The sequence below is a fragment of the Tamandua tetradactyla genome, chromosome 21 (genome assembly GCF_023851605.1).
Source record: "Tamandua tetradactyla isolate mTamTet1 chromosome 21, mTamTet1.pri, whole genome shotgun sequence".
Classification (NCBI taxonomy): domain Eukaryota; kingdom Metazoa; phylum Chordata; class Mammalia; order Pilosa; family Myrmecophagidae; genus Tamandua; species Tamandua tetradactyla.
In genome coordinates, this window is record NC_135347.1 from 57,291,036 (window position 1) to 57,305,700 (window position 14,665).

General features: G+C 48.8%; 1 protein-coding gene across 3 annotated transcripts in view; it reads left to right on the top strand.

Annotated features, from left to right (window-relative positions):
- Positions 1–14,665, top strand: part of GCNT4 (glucosaminyl (N-acetyl) transferase 4) — a 79,327-nt gene that overhangs the window by 48,009 nt on the left and 16,653 nt on the right. Inside the window, exon 1 of one of the 3 annotated variants that reach the window (XM_077139450.1) lies at positions 4,929–5,024. The exons of 1 other annotated variant lie outside the window; for it this stretch is intronic. The gene's annotated coding sequence lies outside the window, so the exon portion shown is untranslated. Of the gene's footprint in view, positions 1–4,928; positions 5,025–5,365; positions 5,441–14,665 lie in introns of those variants that run through there. One more of the 3 variants, XM_077139449.1, reaches the window with a different exon arrangement.

A 14,665-nucleotide genomic window follows, 5' to 3' on the forward strand; every position in this document is an offset into this window, starting at 1 on the left:
TCTAGCCCAAAACTAAAGGACAAATACTGTAAGGTCCCACTGATGTGAACCGACATTCGAGAATCAGCTTGGAATATATCATTGGTAACAGAGACCAGCAGGAGTTAGAAACAGGGTAAGATAATGGGTAATTGGAGCTGAAGGGATACAGACTGTGCAACAGGACTAGATACAAAAACTCAAAAATGGACAGCACAATGATACCTGGGTGTAATGTAACTAGGTTGGAACACTGAATGAAGCTGCACCTGAAATATGGTTTTTTGTTTGTTTGTGTGTTTGTATCTTTTGTTTTTGTTTTTTTTCTTTTTCCTTTATATATATATATATATTATTAGTATTATTATTTTAATTCTCTTCTCTATATTAACATTCTATATTTTTTTCTGCTGTTTTGCTAGTTCTTTTCCTAAATCGATGCAAATGTACTAAGAAATGATGATCATACATCTATGTGATGATACTAAGAATTACTGAGTGCATTTGTAGAATGGAATGATTTCTAAATGTTGTGTTAATTTCTTTTCTTTTCTTTGATTAATAAAAAAATTAAAAAAAAAAAAAAAATACAAGCTCCCGGCCTCCTTCACAGGTTTACTAAATCAGAATCCCCAGGAAATTTTTTTAACAGGTTCCTAGACAAGTCTTCTCAGACAAATTTGGGAACTACTATGTTAATCCAAGTGATCTCAGCCCATTTCCAGTCACATAATACGTGCTCTATTCATTTATTCAAAAAATACTTAATAAGTACCTAAAATGTGCCTAACATTGTTTTAGGTGCTAGGGACACAGCAAAGAGCAAGATGAAGTCCTCATGGATATTATAGCCCAGGAGCAGAGTAAATAAACAATTTCAGTTAGTCATGTGTCATAAAGACCACGGAGCAGGCCAGAAGGTGACACAGAAGTGGGCAGGCCATTGTTTGAAAACAATGCCCAGGAGGGGCCTCTTCAAGACGGTCCACCAGAACAGAAAACTGAGTAATGAGAAACCTGCCTACAAATTCCTTTACAGCTATGCTTATATCATTTCTATATAGTTTCTATGCACCACGTCTTCTAAATTAGGTGGGATTTTCTTCAAGTCTTTTATATGTTTATATTCTCATGCAGCACCAGTGTAGCACTTTGCATAAGCAAGAATTCAGGACTCCAGAATTAAAAGCATTTCAGCCTTACACATACCTTTAAAGACTCAGTCAGCAGAGAATCAAGCAAGCAGATCCTATCTGCTCCTCAAGTTGAGGAAAATCTAGGGAAATGCATTAATTCACCAGAGAATCAGCCCCAGGCTCGAATTCTTGCTTGCTTCGGGCTGCTAGTTATAGATTCCCATAAAGTCTTCAGAACAAGGCAACATGTGTTATCTGTCCGTCACTCCACACTGATAAGACCAGATACTGAGTTTCTGTTATCAATATCTGCCGACTTACCACCCTGCAAGGGGTTTTCTTGTCTTTTGTACTCAGCTTCAACTTCTTAGAAACATTCTTCCTAAGCTTCATTCAACCCCGATTTCCTTAAGATAATCAGCTATGTTCTGCAGAAGGCCACCGGATCCTATAATGTCCCTCAAAGCCAAAGAGAGAAACTCCTTAATACCCCTGGGAATCCTCAGAAGGTTTAGTAAAACCAATTCAGACCTCTGGGGAGTGATTATCACAATTCCAATGTGAGATTCACAAACCCTTCCTGGAGCCTTCCATTTGTAGCAGGGCTGTCTGCTCTTCAATGCTTTCCTGGGCCAAGGGTCTGGCTGGCACTGGAAACAGCAGCATTTGGTGGGAAATTCCTGAACAAGGAATATCTGGCACAAAGTGTTTAATACAGCTCTGAGACAGACTTGCTCTTTTATTGCAGCAAGTTACCTGATTTCTTTGTGCCTCAGAATTTTTCGTTATAAAATATGGATATTTCTTTCTCTCACGTTCGTCATAAATATCCAAAGAAATTACTGACAGGAGAGAGCAATGCACACTTGCTAGTGCTGCAGAATTATAACATGCTATTGCTAGAGTAAAAGTGATTCACCATGTCCTTATACTCAGTATGGAAGGTATGTGCATTCCTTCCGCCACTCATTTCTGCAAGAAACTCCAAAAGTAAAATTCTGCCAGGTGCACCCTCCCCCTTGGGACTGTGCTTTCGATGGGCCCTCCTTACTTATTTTTGCTTCTCCTATTTTCCCTTCAAAAATGTGCTCAGATTGGCCTCCCCTTAGAGTCAGGTTGTCGGTGGTGTCCTCAGTGACTGTGTCCCCTTGGCTGAACTCGAGTCCGCTGCCCACGGATGGCTGTCTGGCTGCAGTCAGTGGCTTTTAGCATCTCCTCTCTTAGGTTATTTATGTTTCTGGTGTACAGCCTCTGTAACTAAACTGCCTTTCTTTGAGGACAGTCTGAGACTTACAACTCTGCATCCCGAGTTCAAGCAATGCATTTGCATCAGCAGTGATTTGGGGGACTGCTGAGCACAAGGGATAAGCCACAGAGTGAGGCAGGATACTCCTGGCCTGCCCGCCATGGGCTGCCCACCTTCAGAAACCTGCTTGGGAGGAAAAATAGCTATTGGCAGCGGCGAGGACAGGGAGAGAACTGGATATGGTCTGCGTATAGAACAGACCAAAACAAAGTTTATAAACTTTATGTTAAAACCTTTTTTAAGGAACCATCACAGAAATGGTTAACTTTATGTTGAAAAGGTTGACGCAGGAGACAGGGTTGCAAATGAGTGAATGGAATGGACTGGAATGTTTTATGTTAGGATATTCAAAATAATAACATTGATCTAGTTAGGAGGGATATTGTGTGTGTATGTGTGTGTGTGTGTATTTTGTCACATTCCTTGCTTGAGATGACTTGCAGCTCCTGTAGCGTGAGCCGGTGCTCACGATGACTGGTGGACCATCTGAATTCCTGTCCAGAGCGAGATGTTTTAGGGTGCCATCCCCCGATAGAAGCTTTGAACAACCAGCAAGAACTGAGAGAAAGATCTTTCTCAAAGCTCCAGAAAACAGTTAAAGGACTACAGTAAAAGGGCAAGTATCAAATCAATGAAAAGGTAACTTAAAAGCTGTAGATCTCCTGCCGCTTTGACTGGCCTCTGCCCTGCCCCTCACTGGCTCTGCAGGAAGCTGCCCCCACCCCCACTGCAGACCCCCCGGTGGGGTTCAGGAGGGAGCAGAGTCTCATGCACATGCAGGGAGGATGCAGGTCTGGCCTAATCTGTCTGGTCGTGGTCTGAGAGACTTGCTACCCCAAAACGTGCCCTGCATGTAGAAGGCAGCTCACCACCTCTCCCAGAAACACTGAGGGGAGTTAGCAAGTGTGCTGCCTGGGGCGAGGAATTTCTGGCTGTAGGACGTACAGTGTAATAATGCTCAGGCAGAAGATGTTTCCTAGGGCAAAGGGGCCATTCCTGTCCTCACAAACAGGGCAATTACTAGGGCCACACCTGCAGCCCAAGTCTCCTGTGCAGAAAGATTCAGGCAGTTCCCTAAGCTTTGGCCTGGAGTTATTCTCTAAAATCATTGTGTATCTCTAAACCCTCACTTCTGGCATTCAAGGAAAGCTCTGTCCTAAGTCTAGCTGGATACAAGCTTACAGAACAGACACCTTAGAATCTAAATTCCTGAGATAACACATTAAAATATCAAAGTGTGCAGGTTTCAACAAGAGAGTGCAAAAATACAAAGAAACAGGACATGGCGTCCCAGGCAAAGGAGAAGACTAAAGCATTTGAAACAATCAGTGAGGAGGACTGGACATGGGCCGTACCAGAGATTTTTTTAAAACTGCTAACTAAGCTGAAAGACCTAAAGGAAATCAGGGAAACAATAGACGAATCCAAATATCAATAGAGAGAGGACAATTGTGAAAACTATGAATTCCAGTCCTGGAGCTCTTGGTTTCCTCAATGGTTACGAGCCTGGACTCTGGACCCAAGTCACCTGGATCCAAATTCTATAGCTCTGCCACTTACTGGCAAATTTAATATCACCTTACTTGCCTCTCCCTACTCATCTGTAAAATCATAATAAAAGCATGTCCCCCGGAGGGTTGTAAGGATGAGAGTGTTGATCTGCATACATTGCTTAGAACAGTGTCCAGGATGAAGCGTGGAAGACTCGGCTGTTTGTATCATGATCTGTAGATGAGGGAGGCCACCAAAGGTGAATTATGTGGCCTTCAAAGTCTCTGCCAGCATGAGGATGTCCCAATACGGAGAAAGAGATGAGTGCAAGGCCGGCCATTGGTTTGAAGGGATGGCTGTAAAATGGATAATAAACTCTCATTCCCTGAGTGCCAGGAGCTTTTTTAAAAAGCAGAGGAGGCTTGGTCTCTCTACTGCGCCGGGCAGCATCCTAGGTGCTGGGCGGAAAGCACGTTGGGTCCCACGGCCGCTCCGCATTTGGGATGCTGGGCGCAGAGGTGACAGTGAGATCAGCGCCTCGTGGCGCACCCTGCGCATCCCCTTGGCTGGGTCCCGGCGCCCAGACCCCGCCCACCGGCCCCCAGCGGGCCTCGGTTCCCATCGACGGGCGGCAAGGACCCCCCCGCCGGGGTTCTGCCCGCCGCCCCCGCTCTGCAGGCCCGGGAGCCTCGGGCTGGGACTGGGGCGCCGCAGGAGACGCGAACGCGCGGGCCGCGGGGGCCTCGCCGGGTTAGCAGAGCCACGGGAGCTCGCGGCTCCGGCGGTCAAGGCTTGACCCGGGAAGCGCCGCTGTCCCGTCGGGGGCCGCCTTCCTTCGCGCGCGCAGTGAGCGGGTTGGGACCGGATCCCGCCCGGCCCCGCCCGGCTCGGAGGTTCCGAGGAAGCCCGAGGGCGTCCGCTGGGCGCGCAGGCACTGGTAGAGAAACAACTTTGTACCCGATTTGTTGGGCAAGAAGCCGCCCCCTCCCGCGCTTTCAAGTGGGAATTTCGTCTCTGCGGCCGCGGGGCACATCGGCCTCTCCTCCGAGGGCAGCGAGCGCGGCCTCCCGTCCGCGAGGCGGTTCCTGCAGGACTGCAGCCGGAGTCCCCGGGTGAGGCTGCCCTGTCGCCGCCCGCTGCGTGGCTTCGGGCACGTCGCTGAGTCCTGCCGGCCTCGGACGTCGCATCTGTTGGATCCAGGGACGGAGAAGAGCCCCCGGGAGGCGCGGGGGGCGCGGGGGGCGCGCGGCCTCGGGACTCTGGAGAGCGCGGCGGGCCCCGGCGCGCAGGGGCGGGGAGCTCGGGCGGCCTGGGGGAGGCGCGGCGCGGCGCCCCTCCTTTCCCCGCACGTCACGGGGGCAGCTCGGCGCCCTCCCGGCCCCGGCGGAGCGACAGCGAGTCCCCAGCAGGGCGCGCGGCCGCGGGGAGCAGGGCCCCGGCGGGGGGAGGCGGCGGCGCCGCGGCGGGGAGGAGGTCCCCAGCCGTGCAGCCGCGGGACCCCGCGCCGGGGGCTCCTCCCCTGCGGTTGGTAAGTTGAGTGGGAACCGCAGGCGGGCGGGGACGGCGGGGTGCGCGGCTGCCGCGCGGGGGCTGGCGCGGGGCCCCCTCCAGCCGCGGGGGAGCACCTGGCCCCGCGTCCCTCCGGGGGCTGGGGGCGCAGGCGGAGGCCCGGGGCGGGGGGCGGGGGGTGGGGAGCGGGCAACGTCGAGGGGCCGCTGAGCCCGGGCCCGATCCCTCGGCTCCGGGCCCGCACGGAACTCGGAGGAGCCGGCGAGGACGCGGGAGGCAGGGGTGGGGTCGCGGCCGGGCCGAGGGGGCAAGTTCTGGGTTGTGCGCGGCCGCCGCCGCCCGCGGTCGGAGGATGGAGAGTCCCCCAGGCCGCGGTTGGGAAGGAGGGCGGCAGGCTGCACCGCGCCCCCGAGCGTCTGCGGATGGCCCTGGGGGCAGGGGGCCAGGAAGCGCGTCTACACGGGTTTCCCCGGGACCAGCCCCCGGCGCTAAGGACGCGGCTCCCGACGCACCCTTCCCGTGGCGGAGGTGGGGGGTGGGGGTGGGGATGGGGACGGCTGATGCGGCGTTGGGGTCCGGGACCCACCCGGACCCGCCAGCGCAGGTGAGGGGCGCCGAGGGGTTCCACAGGGGACCCCCGGCCACGCCGCCCCTCCCCGGCCAGCTTCCCTGCAGCCTGGGACCCCAGCCGGGGCACTTGCCAGGAGGAGCGGGCTGGCTCCGGGAGGGGGGTGGGGGCGCGTGCGGGGGCTGCGCTCGGCAACGGGGAAACTTATTTTGATGATTTTGGGTGGGGCTGGAAAGCTTCGGGGCCGGCCTTCCCGACGCGCCCCCGGTGGGAAAGAGCTCCTGTGCTTTTTAAGGTCAAGTTTGTGTAGTCGAGCCGGCTGCGGTCAGCCCTGCGTGGGGGGGGGGGGTGCCTTAAAGGTCCAGCCTGGAGCCGGTGCTGCCCCCCCCCCGCCGCGAAAAACGGCGAGGGTTATGGGTGTCGTTTTGCAAACTGAAAACTAAGCGTTCCGGCCTGGGGGGGTTTTCTGAGTAGCTGGAAGCTCCGTGTCCCCTGGCCGAGCTGGGAGGCGGGGCAGCGGCCTCTTATGAGCCCCCGCCCGTTTCCTCTTCACATCTTTAAAATTGCAGAGTAGCAAGCCAGAAGATGAAGTGGGGCTAAAAATAGTGTTGCCCGATTTCGGCTTCCAGGGTCTTGGCCATGCTCTGAGAAAGGACTCCAGTTCCCGGCGCAGAGCGTAAGCAGGCAGAAGGTTTACCAGAAGCGCGTGTGAGAAGACAGGTGGACACCCCTCTAAGCCCGGGGAAGGCGAGAGGCCTTGGAGGCAGCGTGGGGCCGTCTGCTTTTATAGAGTAGCCTTGCTTACCACCCCCCTCCCCCTTGTTCCGGGCTCTCTCTTCCCCTCCCTCTCTCCAGGTGGCACCTGGCAGGCCATAGTGCATTGGGGTGGTGGGTTGCCTCCACCCTTCTCATAGGTGGCTGGCTCAGGTGGGGGTTGTCTGGCCCCTAGGTGCTATTTATTGCTGTTTCTTAGCCCTCTCTTTCCCCTTGAAGCTTGAGGGCTCTTTGGAGTTTGCTCTTTGCTTAGCCAGTTACCGCCCTAATTCTAACCCTGCATTGATATGAGTTGGTTTAAGTTCCGCGTAGCTTGGTAGACATAGAAGTCACCCTTTTTGATCTTACATGCATAAAACATGCGCTTGTTATTAAACCATCAGGCATTCTGGAGCCTTATAGTCCTTTTCCTCAGACTTCGCTGATAGTTTCTTGAGGAAGAAAAATCTTTAATAGTAAGTTCCTGTGTTGCACTTTAAGAATCCAATTCTCAGTGAGAAATGATCAATTAAGACGCTGTGCATGTAGAAGAGAAACAATAGTAAAAAAAAAAAAAAAAGGCCAAAAAAGGTCACCTGACAATGAATGTCCCAAGGGGAAATTGAGGAGACAGTTCCTTTGGGGGGGGTGGCCTGGGGGAGTGCCCTTCCGTTATTGTACTCATTCTTTTGTGGAGGGAAGTTTACAGTAATCTGCATGGAGGTGATTAGGTGTGAATGGCATAATTGGACAATAAATCAGACGTGCCACTTGACCCCATTCTTAGAACCTTCAGGATAGGCAGGTGACACTAATCTGGCTTTGAAGGAACTCCAGTCTCTGGGGGGGGCAGGAGGCAGGGACAGGCATAGATGGCACAGGGCCATGCCCCTCCTGCCCTCCCTGTTGGAGCGCCAGCACTAGCTGAGAATACATTCCTGTGCCCTGGGGTGTACAGCACCACACACCAGAAGTAAAATTGTATTGGCTTCAAAGGGTTTCATTTTTAAGCTAAAAGGCTGAGGAAAGTAGTAACACTGTAAAATTGTATGATGCGAGGTTGAAAAGTCAATTTGCAAATTCAAATTTATAGAGCGCTCACAATATGCCAGGCTTATGGTGGGTGCTGTGGGCACAAAGATGGTGCCCCATGTCTGGAGAGGAGGCTGCAGTGGAGTCAGGAAGGCCTTCGTGGGGGAAAGTTAACATGGCCCTAAAGGATGAGTGGGAGGTGACATACTGGGGGGGAAGAGAGGCATGGGGTGCCCATAGGCCAAAGGAGAACAGGAAAAGATTCCAGGAGGAAAGATCACACATTTGGTTTTGTTGAGTCTGAGTTGCTTGCTTGCAAAGCTCCGTAGTAGAAATGTTTAGTGAGTGGCTGCATAGGTGGGGTCTAGCAGTGGCCGCCATACTTACCGTTCAAGAAAGGGGGCAGTCCAGGATGACCCCAGGGCAGGATGGCACAGGGGCAGGCAGCAGGTATCCAGGCCAGATAACACAAGGCCTTGGGGCGATTTTATGGAACTGCTCCCAAGGGCTGTGGTGACAGTGAAAGTTTTCCACCTGAAAGTGTGCCGAGATTTAGATTTAAGAAGTCAGTTCTGGTCGCTGTGTGGAGAGTGTATTTGAGGACTGGTTTGGAAGTTAGGGAGCCATCAGGTTGGCGGTCTAGACTGAAGTGAGTGGTGGCCGTGGGGATGGTACAAGTGGGTGGAGCCAAGACAGACTCTCAAGTCTCAGTGACTGGTTTTGTGTGAGGTGTGAGAGTTCAGAATAACTCCCAGGTTTGGGGCTTCAGCTATGGGAAATGGAACACTGGAGAAGGAAAAGATTCCAGGAGGGAAGATCACACATTTGGTTTTGTTGAGTCGGAGTTGCTTGCTTGCAAAGCTCCGTAGTGGAAATGTTTAGTGAGTGGCTGCATAGAGAAAGCCCCAGCTGGCCATCCATAGGGGTGGTGTTTGGAGGCCTGGGGGGGGGGGGTGGTAGGATTATTGGGTTGGCATGGGGTTGGGGTGAGCGGCAGCGTTAAATTCGCAAGTGTGGACTAAGAAGACTTGAAACAGAGCTCCTCTCTGCAAAGTGGAGGGAGGAGTCAGGCAGAGCCGGTGAGTGCCTGAGCAACTGCTCAACTGTCTGCACTGATGAGCAGGAGGTGGGGTCTAGCAGTGGCCGCCATACTTACCTCCTGGAAAGCTGCTCCCCCAGCGCCCAGTGAGCCATGGGACAAAGGGAAGTCCTTTAAGATGGAAGGAAGCCTTAAGGCTAGTGTTATGCGCACTGGATGGAGGAAGTAGGAAGAAGAGGTTGAGCGTAGAAAATAGCTGGAGCAGCCCCTCCCACACGGAGCAGGAGGTAAAAAGCAATCTGCTGGTGATGGCATTTTTAATATCAAACTCATCTAACATAAACATCTTTTGGAAACAGTATTTTGAAGCACATATCATTTTGAAGTTTGAAGTTTTACGTCACAGGTCAGGTAAGTTTAATGTTTAGGAAAAATGTAGATGGAAGTACGGAAGTCCTGCAGCCGAACTGTGGTAGGGCCAAAAGCAAGACCCTCGGGTGAGACTGCTGAAACCCTGGCCTGGGCTCCCCCACTAAGAGTTTATGATGTCGCCCAAGTTTCTTGACTTTTTTTTTTGTCTCGGTGTCCTTATCTCTGAAATGGCATTAGTACCGTCCTCATGGACTAATGTGAGGATATAAAGGAGCAAACAAGCGAACCACGCTTAGCATGGTGCATGGGGAATGCTCAGTAAGCTTTAGTAGTTTTATAATGACGATGTCCTGTCCATGATGTCATTTCCATCATTTCCAGACACAGAATCCAGAGAGTTCTGAGAACTTGGCTGAGGCTACACAGCCGGACAGTGGCAAAGTAAAGCCAGGGATCCCATTTGCCTGACTCATGGGGGAGGGGTGGGGCTTGCCCTTGGCCTCACCAGATGTCAGGTGCTCGTTGTTGTATGAAATTAACTGTAATGAAAAGATCTGGTAGAGAGCTAGAGGGTAGAGAAACAGCAGATAACATTAATGTAAAGGCTTACAGACTTTTCCCAAGCAGTTTAGAGATGTGTGTTCTGTATTAATTTGCATTGCTTTGCATGTCATTTCATATGCATTTCCTTACTGCTATAATTTCCCTAGTGGCATCTAAAGGCCAAAGATTAAAGTATATAAGATAAAATTAAGCAGGAATTGGACTGCATCTGTTGCAGTCCGAATAGCCCACAGGAAACAGTGGGCTCAGTGTGGGCTTTTAGGGAAAGAGTTGATCAATATTTACTATTTTAGACGTGGGAAGCCAGATCATTTGATAAAAGCAGGTCATATCCTAATATGTTAATGCTTGACCTGCTGGACAAAATAGAAAAACACAGGAATAGTGGAAGAAGAGCTAAGGGAAATTGCCTAATATATAAAATGCCAGAAAATGAAGCCGAAACAGAAATCTATTTATGAAACTGAATTAATAAGAAATTCTGGGGGTCAAAATGTAAAGGTCAAGCTGTTGCTAATATGTAACTCAGAAAGAGCATACTCTTAAATACAAATGGTGGGGTTTAAAATCCAATAAATTCTCCCTAATTTGGATTTACTGGGAAATAGGCCATTGGGAGTTAGTGAAGTCTTGGAAATTCAGAGTATTAAAACACACACAAACTAATGTTATTACTTAGAGCAGTTGTTTTCAAAGTGTGGTTCTTTGAGATGCTGCATCAGCGTCACCTGGGAACTTGTTAGAAACGCAAATTCCAAGACCCACATCTGCTGAATCAGAGCCTCTGGAAGCAGGGCCCAACACTCTGCGATTTAATCAGCCCTCTAAATATTGGAGCCAACTTTCGTTCCTCTTAAAGTTTTACTTCTTTAGACTCAACCTTCCCATTTCCCTCGTGTGGCCTGGAGCTCCTCACCATGCTGCTTAAACAACTTTGGATTGATTTCCTGGTAGCAAGCGGCACTGAGACACAAACCCACTCTTCAGTCTGCCTGGGGCCGAGCAGAGCAGAACCTGGTCATGCCTTCCTCCATCCTGAGGAGATGCTTTCTAAGAGGCCTCTCTGCTCTGGAGCCACTCTGAGCTGTCGTGCTGTCCAAGACCACACTGGTTTTGCTTTGCTGCCTTTTCTTCGTTCCCTTTTGGCACTCATCTCATTGTGACTTGTGCCAATAGTGCGGTCAGCCAGACACTGCACAGCCCTCTCCAGTTGCTGCTGTTAAGCCACATTTCTCTCTTTAGTATGAGTAAGTTGATTCTTTGGACCTAAGCATTAGTCCTTGTATTTCTCTCTTTAAATTTCATCTTACTAGATGCAAATCTGGCTGGATCCAGTTTCAGTTATCTCTCACCTGAACCTGGTGTCATCTTTGCATGTCCTCTGCCAATTGGGCGACTGGTGTCCCAGATATAGGAAATAATAGCAATGTCAGCTCCTTTGCTCGAGTCCTTCTCCACAGCTCATCGCGCTCAGAAAACGTGGCATCTTTTGCAATCCTGGCAGGGCCAACATCAGAAAAAAGTTTTTATCAGTCCACTGATGGCTCACATTTAAATTACTGTTATTTTAAAGTACTGCCTCAAATGGTTTCTCAATCATCTATAATGCACCGCCAGTAATTGTTTGGGAGTCATCTATAATGCACCGCCAGTAATTGTTTGGGAGTCATCTATAATGCACTGCCAGTAATTGTTTGGCAATTTCCCTATTTTATTTATACCTTCAGCTTGATTTTCTTTGTAGGAGGTGCCAAGGTAAATTTCTGCTTATTTATGGTCAGTTTAAGATGAATTCAGAAATTTCAAAGTAATAGGAAACAAAAACTGTGCTTGTAATTTCTCTCTGCTTCACCCTCCCTCTAGGTCTGGAATTCAAGAGATTTGTGCTAGAGTCTAGATTTGGCCAAAAAAATCTTGGATTATTTATTTTTTAAATGTAAAATTTTGCTCATAGATGATTCCTATGGAGTATAATTAGATAATATAATTGCAGAAAAATAAAAAGTTTAAAAAGGCAAGACAAAACTTTGTAGCAATCACAACTTTAGCCATGGTTGCTAGAGCATGAAAAAAAGTGCCTGTTGATAACAGAATTCTCCATAATCTCAAATAAATCTCCATGAATACTTTGTACTTCTCGATCTCTTATTGCTTTTTCATTCTCCCTCTGCCCTCTGTCATTTTTCTAGATTCTTTTCTAATCTAGTTAAGGGGAGAAGAGATGAGGTTGTCCGTTTGGAGAAGGGCTTCTTTGTCTTAAACTCAGACAGTTAGCTACCTGCTTCTTTGATAGGTTAGACTTGTTTCCATAGGGTCTCCAAATCCTGGTATTTCTCTTGGTCATCTACAAGATGCAGGCAGCTCATGACATGATGGAGACAGCAGTTCCACTCAGGACCAGGAAGAGCAGTGCCAAGCAGAGTTCCTGTGCCTTTTCTCACTCATCTTTTGCTCCTTTGCATTATTGCAACATATTTGGAGTATTTGCATTGTTGTGTCCTTTCTCCACAATTTGCATTTCACCTGGGTGAAAAAGAGAGGCTCTCTGTCCAGCCATCATCTCCACCTGGGTGAAAAAGAGAGGTTCTCTGTCCAGCCATCATCTCCACCTGGGTGAAAAAGAGAGGCTCTCTGTCCAGCCATCATCTCCACCTGGGTGAAAAAGAGAGGCTCTCTGTCCAGCCATCATCTCCCACCAGTTTCTGTCTTCTGTTAGCCCGCCCAGCACACACCCTGCCTTACTCTCAGGCAGACAAGATTCAGAGAGACATGTTATCACATAGGTCGGGGGAGAGAAAATGAATGATACGTGAGATAGACGAAAATTAAGTTGTGCAGACTGGAACTTGAAAAAATATTAATAGAAACAAAATCGCTGGGTCCCTTGGATGTAATATCAAGTACCCCACTATTTCTTTCCCTCTGTATTCGTGCAGGTGGTACGCACACTTCCTAGTTGTATCTCCCAGAACCTGACACAGAATCTGCTGGCGTATCGTAGGCACACAGTAAATATTTCCTGAATGGGTGGGAATGAACAGCAGCCAACTGAAAGGGGCTAGAAATAAGCTGGATAAGAATATTTTCATGATCATTGACTAATTCATAAATATGGAACAATGAAAATGTTATTTTTATAACAAAGAAGTGGAAAGCATAGGTTATAGAGAGAAGACGGCAATGACACTAGAATTTAAAAGATGTTTAAGATACTATCACCAAAAATGCATTGCCTAAATGTTCATTTGGGGCAAAGATTTTCAGTCTTTTAGTGCTAACTGTGCCTCTCTTGCCCCTATTGCCAATTTTTTGTTTTGAAAAATTGCAGACCTACAGAGAAGTTGTAAAAATAGTATCGTGAACACACCTTTGATTCCCCCTTGGCCTTGAGAATTGTGTAGCCTTTGATGTAGCTTCTGTGAGGTCCTGCCAGGTGGAAATCCCAACACATCCCATCTCCTGTGCTGCCTTTTTAAGATGGTCCCTGGGAGTTTTAACAGAGAAGATACGATTTAACAAATGAGACTGGCTGCTGAATCATTATATTATTTATTTTAGTCCCCAGTGTGTTGTAGCAGTTAGAAGAAAAACCTAAACTTGTGAAACTGTTACCCATACCTAATTCTGAAATCTGTTTTATAGCTACTTGTTATAATGTATTGCTTTTTGTTTGTTTGTTTGTTTATATGTTATGGGTCACAATGAAAAATGTTAAAATAAATAAATAAATAAAACGAGAGAAAAAAAAAAAAGACAGCCTCTGGGTCCAGGAGTGGGTATGAAGCCCAGTCCCTGCTTGCAGCAGAGTGCCTGGCCATTTGGTCCTCCCTCCTTTGTGGCTTGTTTAAATGCCTTTGCTAACCTGTGCCTTATGCCAGAATGTATCCATTGCAGTACATAATGTAATACCTTCATCACCACGACACCTGTGGGCCTGTTGCTGCTGTCCCGCCTTCACAGCCGAGGAGGTGATGGCAGCTTGTTAGTGGCAGAGTCAGGACTTAGATTCAGAACCATGGGCTTCAAATCCCAGACCTGTTACGATGGACACAAAGGTAGAGCAGGAGGGTAAGATGGAGGGGTCAAGGCTATGGCAAGGAGAAGAGGAAATGGGTCAGGCAGGAAGTGGCTCAGAACTGCTCAACCTGGCTTACCCTCTGTGGGACGGATGCATCTTTCTTGAAAAGCTGGTTCCATACATGCCTGTTGTTTAACAAGCCTTCAGGAAGACAGCACACCTTCACGGTGGCTTAGCTACGTGGCTCACCCCCTGCCTGTGGCTAGAAACCATACACACAGGAGGGTTGCTGTAGCTGAACCGAGCTCAGCTGAGGCGTGGTGAGCAGTCAGCATGCACAGTTCTTGCCAACAGTGGAGTTAATTTGGTAAATCCTGGAATCTGCTTTCCTTCAGATGTTTACCTAAAGCCTCCATCTGCCACTAAATACAGATAGATAAAAAAGACATCGTTTTGCATTTGGCTGCACATAGGATTACCCTGTTGTACAAGTAGACGCTTGAACCTGATACAAGTCTAAGCTTAATTTTGCTTTTGGGTTGTGTGTCTGTGTAAGTTTTTTCTGTGGTTCTCTTTCAAAGTGCAAGGAGCTTAAACCTGTAAGGGTTTATTTTTCTCAGATAACAGAAACTGAGAATGTGTGTTTCCTGCTGCTAATTTGGTGACTTGAGGGTACTGAGCTGAGGCCTCTGATAGCGTCTTGCTTCCTCCTGGTCCCAAGGTGGCTGCTGTAATTCCAGCTGTTGTGCTGGACTTCCAGATGAAAAGTGGAAGAGAGAAAACAAAATGGCATGCCTCTCACCTGTTGCTCCATACTGAATGCACGTCTGTAGTGCAGGTTGGGGCAAAAAGTCTTTGGAGAGGCACTTTCCTATCAGCAATAACGTAGGGGTTCTTT